This window comes from Nicotiana tabacum, chromosome 16 (assembly GCF_000715075.1).
Source record: "Nicotiana tabacum cultivar K326 chromosome 16, ASM71507v2, whole genome shotgun sequence".
NCBI classification, from domain to species: Eukaryota; Viridiplantae; Streptophyta; class Magnoliopsida; order Solanales; family Solanaceae; genus Nicotiana; species Nicotiana tabacum.
The window spans coordinates 144,161,758-144,170,999 of NC_134095.1; positions in this window are offsets into that span (position 1 = coordinate 144,161,758).

Here is a 9,242-nt window from a genome sequence, read left to right on the forward strand (position 1 = left end):
AAAAAAAAGGCTTTTAAAACTTGTGGTCTTAAAATTTTAAGGAGTAAAAGCTTTGTGGGATCATGATATTTGTATGGTTATAAAAGCTTCTCATTAAGGGTAAAATGAGTAAAATGAAGAGTTTAAAGTTGAATTATTTCCAATTATAGAATTGTATCATTCTTTTTTAAACGAACTAATAAGGAAAGTGTATCATCTAAAGTGAAACAGAGGGAGTATTAATTTTTTACAATCAATTAGATATTCAGAATTTACGGGCTCAATTAATCGAAATTAGTGTTGCATAAAGTTCTTTAAACGAGAGAGTGCTCCCGGTAAGAAAGTTCTTCTTTCACAAAGTTTGAACTCGAAACTGATTAAAAACGGAAGAATTCCATTCATTTCACCATCCAGTATATTATCTATCTCTTCCATTTCTATATTTTTTTTCCTTTCAAAAAGAAAAGGCTATCTATGTTTTTTCCATAAAAGAGTCCTATGATATACTAACATATGTAAAAAAGTACCTTATGTACCAACAGATGAAAAAAAAAGGTTATTTTTATTTTTTATTTCTTTTCCAAAAGAGTCATATGTTATAACATGAACCTAAGTAAAAATCGTTACCAATATATATACTCCTTTCTATCCATAAGTGATCTTTTGAATTTTTTTTTAAAATAAATGTCATTTTACATAATCAAGGATGAATTAACTATATATTTATAATAGGAGGTGACTCGGGACACTTTTCAGTCGTAATGGGATTACACCAGGGTTCATCTTTTAGCCCGTTTTTATTTGCCTTAGTGATGGATGTGTTGACGCGCCATATCCAGGGGAAGTGTCGTGGTACATATTATTTTCAGATGATATAGTACTGATTGACGAGACGCGATACGGGGTCAACACTAGGCTGGAGGTTTGGAGACAGACTCTGAAGTTTAAAGGTTTCAAGTTGAGCAGGATTAAGATAGAGTACTTGGAGTGCAAGTTCAGCTGCACCACCCAGGTAACTGATGTGGAAGTGGTCTTGGATTCATAAGTCATCCCTCCGATAGGCAGCTTCAAGTACCTTAGGTTAGTAATCCAAGGCAATGGGGAGATCGGCGAGGATATCACACATCATATTGGAGTGGCATGGATGTAATAGAGGCTTACATTTGGTGTTTGCGTGTGTCACGACCCAAAATCTCTCTGAAGGAGTCGTGATGACACCTAGTCTCTAAGACTAGGTAAGCCTAACAATAAAAGAAATAGCGACGATATTTACTAACTTCGAATAATTCCGAAATAGAAATCTCTGAAAAATTTATAATCCCAAAATCGAGAGTACAAGTCATAAGCCTTTCTAGGAGTAGTTGTACAAAATGAATACATCGTTGTTTCAGAACAAAAGGAAACAATGGAAATAAGCACAATAGAAGGTGACCCTGAGACCTGCGAACGCAGCAGCATGTTTACCTTGAGTCTCCACAACAACAATCCGCACAGCTACTAATGACCGAATACCTGGATCCGTACAAAAATATACAGAAGTGTAGTATGAGCACACCACAACGGTACCCAGTAAGTATCAAGACTAACCTCGGTGGACTAGTGACGACGAAGTGACGAGGAACAATCAAGACACCTAATGGTCTAATAAGCTAAACAGGATATGGCATACAGCTAACAAGATAAAGATAACAAAGTAACACAAATAGCAGGAAGAAATCAAGTTACAAATAGTAGAGACGATAAGGGAAAAACACGGAAGGTAACAAAAAGTAACCAAGTAAATTAATACCAACATAGCTGGGATACAGACAAGTAAAAATGTGCTCAAATAAGGAAAGCGATGTTAACTCAACCAATCACATCATTCCTAATACACAATTCCGACCATCCCAATCCTCGAAGTCTCGTATCAAAATCACAACTTTCAAATCTTTAACACACATGGCACCTTGTGCCCACATATTTCCCTTTCACTTTACACGGCAAAATTCACGTGCTACTCAATACATCATATCCATACCAACTACTAATTAAGATGTTCAAGAAACTCCATCTATATTTCATAAAGTAAATTTACAGTTTCTAGACCAAATAGGAAACCAGCGAGAAAGAGGAAGTTATTATTTTTGTTGAAATCATTTGAGTAAAGAAAATAACATTTTCGAATAAAATTCAAAATCAAATAGCTATTGCATTTAATATTTATTAAGTTAGAACATAATAACATTCCTTTTTAAATAAAATAGAAGAAAACCTTAGGCAAGTGGAGAAGATTAAGCTGGGGAAGCAATTGAAATAAAATATAACGATTATTAGAAATAGTAGATACTAAAATATACGGTGAATTCCAATTTAAAGGAACACAAGAAAGAATGATATTAATTCCTTCATTATAAATCACGATATTATAAACGACTCGGCAAGACAGGAGGAAATGACTCAACGTAGTAAATTTACTTTGAAAATTAATTCACCAGAATAATAGTATTGGGAAAAGAACTCAAGAAATGACGGTAAGTCAATAAGTCAATGACAATAACTCGATCCTCAAAACTCAGTGAAAACAAGAAATACAAATTATCAAAGTCTTACACGAAGGAACTAAGTTAATACAGTAAAACAAGGGATACCAAAATACAAGATATGTTGCGGCGCACAACCTGATCCCACCATATAATATCAATTCACCCTTATTCCTCCTCAATATATCACTCTATTCCTCCTGTTGCGCCATACAACCCGATCTCACCGTATAATATCAATTCACCCTTATTCCTCCTCAATATATCACCCTTATTTCTTTTGTTGCAGCGTGCAACCCGATCCCATCATATAATATCAATTCACCCTTATTCCTCCTCAATATATCACCCTTATTCCTCCTGTTGCAGCGTTCAACCCGATCCCACCATATATGATTTAAATCAACAACAACAGCTCAATAACTTAATTACAAGAATTTCTACTACCAAGAGTATGAGTATAAGGCAACAAGAGAATCACGTAAAAATCAAAGGAACACAACAACCTATACAAAAACAACAAGACATATAAGGCACGTGATAACTACACATGCAACCACAAAAATTTGGACATGTAGCATATATGCAGAAAGTCATAGAGGAACTCGTAATTAAGAATTAACAAAAATAATAAGGAAGACAATCACTTCAATCAAGGCAAATAAGGGCCAAATAACAAGTAAGAGGTAAAGAAATGCTAACAATATCGTATAGAGAATGTAGAGGTGAAACTAGAAAATAGAAAACTCAATCATATCAGAACAACTTCCTACTTAGTGAATATAAGGACCTAAGAATCCTAAAAGGCAAATTTTCCACAAATAAATCCGAGCACGCACTTGTCACCTCGCGTACACAGACTACAATTAGCATAGAAGACTCAAATACCAAGGGAAAATCCTCCACGCAAGGTTAGGAAAAATACTTACCACAAAGAAAATAAACCGATACTCTAAAATAAACTTCTCGGTGAAAAGACCTCCGGACAGCTCGAATCTAACCAAAATAACTTCAAAGCACAAATAAAACTCATAAGAAACTATTCTGGATCATAAAGTCTCTATCTTTAACAAAATCCAAAAATCGGTCCAAAAGTCGACCCCCAGACCCATACCTCGGAACCAGACAAAATTTACAAAAATCGAATACTCATTCCAATATGAGTTCAACCATACAAAGTTTATCAAACTCCGACATCATTTCGTCCCTCAAATCATGATTTTTCATTTTGAAAACTTTCTTCAAAAACTACCATTTTTCTCAATTCAAAACACAATTTAAATGATAAAAACAAAGATAAAATCATGAAATATAATAAATTTTAGGTGAAGAACATATACCCAATCGTTTTCCTTGAAAACCCACAAAGAATTGCCCAAAACCGAGCTCTAGAACTCCAAAAATGGTGAAACTAGCAAACACTCGGAATAGAGTACTATTTATTCTGCCCAGATGCTAAAGCATCGTGAATGCGGAAGAAGACTCGCGTTCATGAAGAAGGAAAAACGAAGGCTGCCAGGATGTGCTTCGCGAACGCGACAGATAGCTCGTGAACGCAGGGAGGGAAATTTGTTGGTCCAATGACTGGACTACGCGAACGCGGGAAATAATACGCGAACACGAAGGATGGGATGGAATACCTTTGCGAACACAGGAAGAATGTCGTGAACGCGAAGAGGAAGTAGTCACCAGTGCCCAACTCCCATTTTCTACTACGCGAACGTGATGAGACACATGCGAACGAGAAGAAGGGAAAAGGCACAACTTCGCGAACACGAGAGGATGAATACGAATGCGAAGAAGAAATATTCCACCCTCTAAATTAACACCACGCAAACTCGAAGGCGAGGACGCGAATGTGATGAAGGAAACAGAAAACAGCAGTTCAAAAATAGAAGGAAATGACTCGTAGCCCATCCAAAACATACCCGAGGCCCTCGAAACCCCGTCTAAACCTAAAAACAAGTTCTATAACCTAACACGGACTCGCTCAAGGTCTCAAATCACATCAAACCACACCGAAATGACGAATCGCACCAAGAATCAAACTTATGAACTTTCCAATCTTCCAACTTCTAAAACTCATGCCGAAACCTATCAAACCAACCCGGAATGACGTCAAAGTTTGTAGGCAAGTCCCAAATGACATAACGGAGCTGTTCCAGCTCTCAGAATCGCACTCCGACCTCGATATCTCAAAAGTCAACTATTGGTCAAACTCATCCATCTTCCAAACTTCAACTTTTCCAACTTTCGCCGAATTGCTTCAATGCAACCCACAAACCTCAATATCTAAATTCGGACGTACGCCTAAGTCCAAAATCACAAATCAAGCCTATCGAAATCATCGAAACTCCAATCCGATGTCAAATACTCAAAAGTCAAATCTTGGTCAATTCTTTCAATTTCAAACTTTTCAAATGAGTCACTTTTAAAAATCCTTTCCGAACTTCTCAAAAACCCGAACCGATGATTCTCCCATGTCATAATAGACTGTGTGAAGCTACTCGTGACCTCAAACTGCCAAACCCGATGCAATTGCTCAAAATGACCAGTCGCGTCATTACATCCTCTCCACTTAAACATACGTTCGTCCTTGAACATTCTCAGGGTCATTCCAAAGCCATCAAACCACTGCATGAGCTCACCGTACATACACCCGGGGGTGATTTTCCCATCACCCAAACCTATGTAGGACTGATAATGCAATTTAACTGAAGATCTTACTACATCCTTAGTCCATAACCTTAAGATAAAACCCAAATCTCAACATCTAAAATTCATCATAGGACTCGAATCTCGCATCATTACACCGTATAAACCTGAACAAGCCGAATCGAGCCATAATTCCAACCCAGGGTACAATCACATGATGTTCCACACAACTCAAATGCCCATAGTAATAACTTCTGACCAACATGGCTGCCCAAATAACATTCTCGATGTCGGTAATACACTTACATTGAATAGAACCTTGTTCCAGACCTCCACAATGCTGCCCATGATGAAGAAATGAGCGGGAACTCATAACTGCCTATGAAGTCAATAAGTCAAGAAGCTCTCTCGTCCGTAAAGGGCCATTGCCCAAATCTTAGCAAAAACAGCCTCATACTTCCAAAATCTCCTCACCCCCACTACGATAGTGCGAATCTCATGTCTAAGAACCTCGTCTCAGCCAATATAAGCAGCCCATCTAACAACTCATCTTAGAACCACACGGATTCTCACACTACACAGCTTGTAAACTAACCCAACAATAACTCAATTATGCAGTACAAATAGAAGGAAAACAAGGTATGTGGATTATATAACAAGTACAACAGGTATAACAACAAAAGTACAGTTTCATTAAATCATCCCACCGAGGGAAAACAAAACATCAAATAAACACAAGAAAAAGGTATCCCACATAACATCCGTTGCGGCGTGCAGCCCGCTCCCAAATACTCATCAAGCCAAAGTGTTGGGGTTCATTAATCACATAAATACTAATATCAAGCACAGTAGAGTGCACAAGTATAACTGTGGGAAAATGAATAGAAATAAATAAATAAACATAGAAGAAAGCAAGCACAACTAAGGTGCAATGAGTAATTCAACATCACGAGGGCTATCTCGCCCACATCGCCATAAGGCCTGAATGAAATAACAACATGCATATAGAATAATCATACAACCTCACAACCCATCACAACATAAGAGAGTAGAACATAACATAGGCCAGGGGCACAAATAATATCCATTTTGCCCGGTAACATATCCGTGATAACAATCTCATAAGAGCACCCAAACTTGGCCTGATATAAAATACATATTCTCGTTGAGCTTCCAAATAGCCCTCAACCAAATCCTGATCCTTCCCAATTAGGTAAATATCATTCCAAAAGTCTGTAGCAACCTATCGACAATGCATTCTATTAGTTATCCCATCCTCAATAGTTCTTCACAATCCACAAACAAGAAATAGTCCGTATATGAGGACATCTAACCCCAAAAATCTCATGAATACCGGAATTCCCAAACTCGAACTCAACTACGCTACTCGAATGGTTGATACATCATTCACACCCCAACATCTTACTAAAGCATTCATATAGATTTTTCGGCCATGTAACAAAACCTGAACCTCAAAAGCCTCAAGACCTAGTAATCACCATGCCACTAGCCACACACCTATAACCCAAAACTCAAGGTCCTTTCCAAAATGCACGCTTTTCACATATGCTATCCAATAATGCCAACATTCTATTAAATTCTGATATCCATCCAGGTGAAAACCATAATGTACAATATTTTACTTGTGCCCATAGCAGACAACCGACTCAAGACGTGGCCAACACCATCGAGAGCTCTCCGAGATCCGCTCGCACGCAACTAAGCCATCAGGACTGCACCTCCCTAACTCATCTGAGTCACACAAACTGTCCAATCCAAGAGTACTATCACAAATGTCGGTAGAGAATTCCCATTCAAAAGGACCAATTACTTCCATTGCTATGTTGACCCAACACCACAGAGTTGACCTATTTCTCCGGATACTCCTTGTCTTTTCTCTAGGGTAATACTTATCCCCATCGATGTAATGGTTCCAGTTAAAGCCCAAGTGCAGATAATCCTAGCACAAACCACGTAGCCTAGAAGCTCATAACCCACCGCATTTCCTCTGAAGCACCCCGTTCTGCCGCAACCATGATGCCCACGCTGAATAGACCTTCTGTGAATCTGAAGTTGTTTCTCCGAGTCCCCTTGATACTGAAATGTAGATTCATTAATGATGTAGAAACACTGTAAGCCCTAATATCATCCCATGCAAGATCTCAGACCTTAGTCATATACAAATTTTGGAAACCTTCCAATACCACATATATACATACCTTAGGCCAAAACTAATATAAATCTAACTCTGCAATCTGAATGCCGCTAGTGGACTCCTTCACTTGGCGTGAAGCCATAGAAAACAACATCTGATGATCCGCAAAACTAACCTTCACAGCTCGCACAACACCAATCACAAGGTACTCCAAGTCATCTACAGAGTGCACGTTCATTCTCGTGTCAGTGAAACTTGCTTCCTTCAATGCCTTGAATGATAACATGTACCTTTCATTGAGTAGAAATCCCATACAAACTACAGTCTCCAATACCATCAACTATCCTCGACCAACATCCACCTCGTGACCCCACCACAATCTCGACGACTAGTCAACCAATTAAACCTTCCCAAGCTCGTACTCATCCACCAAATGTCGGAACCCACTGCATCTCCATATGAACAACGGAATAGTCTTTCAATACCTCTGTATCTTCAGTCTGAATGACACATTGAGACAATATTTGAGCATCCCTGGCTCCCTCGTAGCCTATTTGTAGCATAACGAACCACTGGCGCATAGCGGAAATTGAGAGCGCAATATCATACACGAGTGGATATAAAGGAACATAAGTTATATGCTTCAAGCTAAATCAATGTCGCCCGATAAAGAATGAAAGAGGTGTAATTTCCTAATAGTTTCTGTAGCCTCTCGAAGATAAGTACAGATGTCTCTATACCGATCTGCAAGACTCTACTAAACCTGTTTATGACTCATAGCACCTATGAACCTAAAGCTCTGATACTAACTTGTCACGACCCAAAATCCCTCCGTAGGAGTCGTGATGGCACCTAGTCTCTAAAACTAGTTAAGCCTAACAGTAATTGAAATAGCGACAATATTTACTAACTTTGAACAATTCCGAAATAGAATTCTCTGAACAATTTATAATCCCAAAACCGGTAGTACAAGTCATAAGCCTTTCTATGAGTAGTTGTACAAAATGAACACATCACTATTCCAGAATAAAAGGAAATAATGAAAATAAGTGCAATAGAAGGTGACCCCAAGACCTACGAACGCAGTAACAGGTTTACCTTGAGTCTCCACAAAAATGATCTGCATAGCTACTAACGACCAAATACTTGGATTTGTACAAAAATGTACAGAAGTATAGTATGAGCACACCACAGCGGTGCCCAGTAAGTATCAAGCCTAACCTCGGTGGAGTAGTAACAAGGAACAGTCAAGACAGCTATTGGTCTAATAGCTGAACATGATATGACATACAACTAACAAGATAAAGATAACAAAGTAACGCAAATAGAAGGAAGAAATCAAATTACAAACAGTAGAGACGATAAGGAAAAAACACGGATGGTAACGAAAAGTAACCAAGTAAATTAACACCAACATAGCTGGGATATAGACAAGTAAAAATGTGCTCAAGTAAGGAAAATAATGTTAACTCAACCAATCACATTATTCCTAGTACACAATTCCGACCATCCCAATTCTCGAAGTCTTATATCAAAATCAACTTCCAAACCTTTAACATATGTGGCACCTTGTGCCCACATATTTCCCTTTCACTTTGCATGGCAAAATATACGTGCTACTCAATACGTCATATATGTATCAACTACTAATTAAGATGTTCAAGAAATTCCATCTATATTTCATAAAGTAAATTTACAGTTTCTAGACCAAATAGGAAACCAACGAGAAAGAGGAAGTTATTTTTTTTAAAATCATTTGAGTGAAGAAAATAACATTTTCGAATAAAATTCAAAATCGAATAGCTATTGCATTTAATATTTATTAAGTTAAAACATATTAACATTCCTTTTTAAATAAAATAGAAGAAAACCTTAGGCAGGTGAAGAAGATTAAACTGGGGAAGCAATTGAAATAAAATATAACGACTATT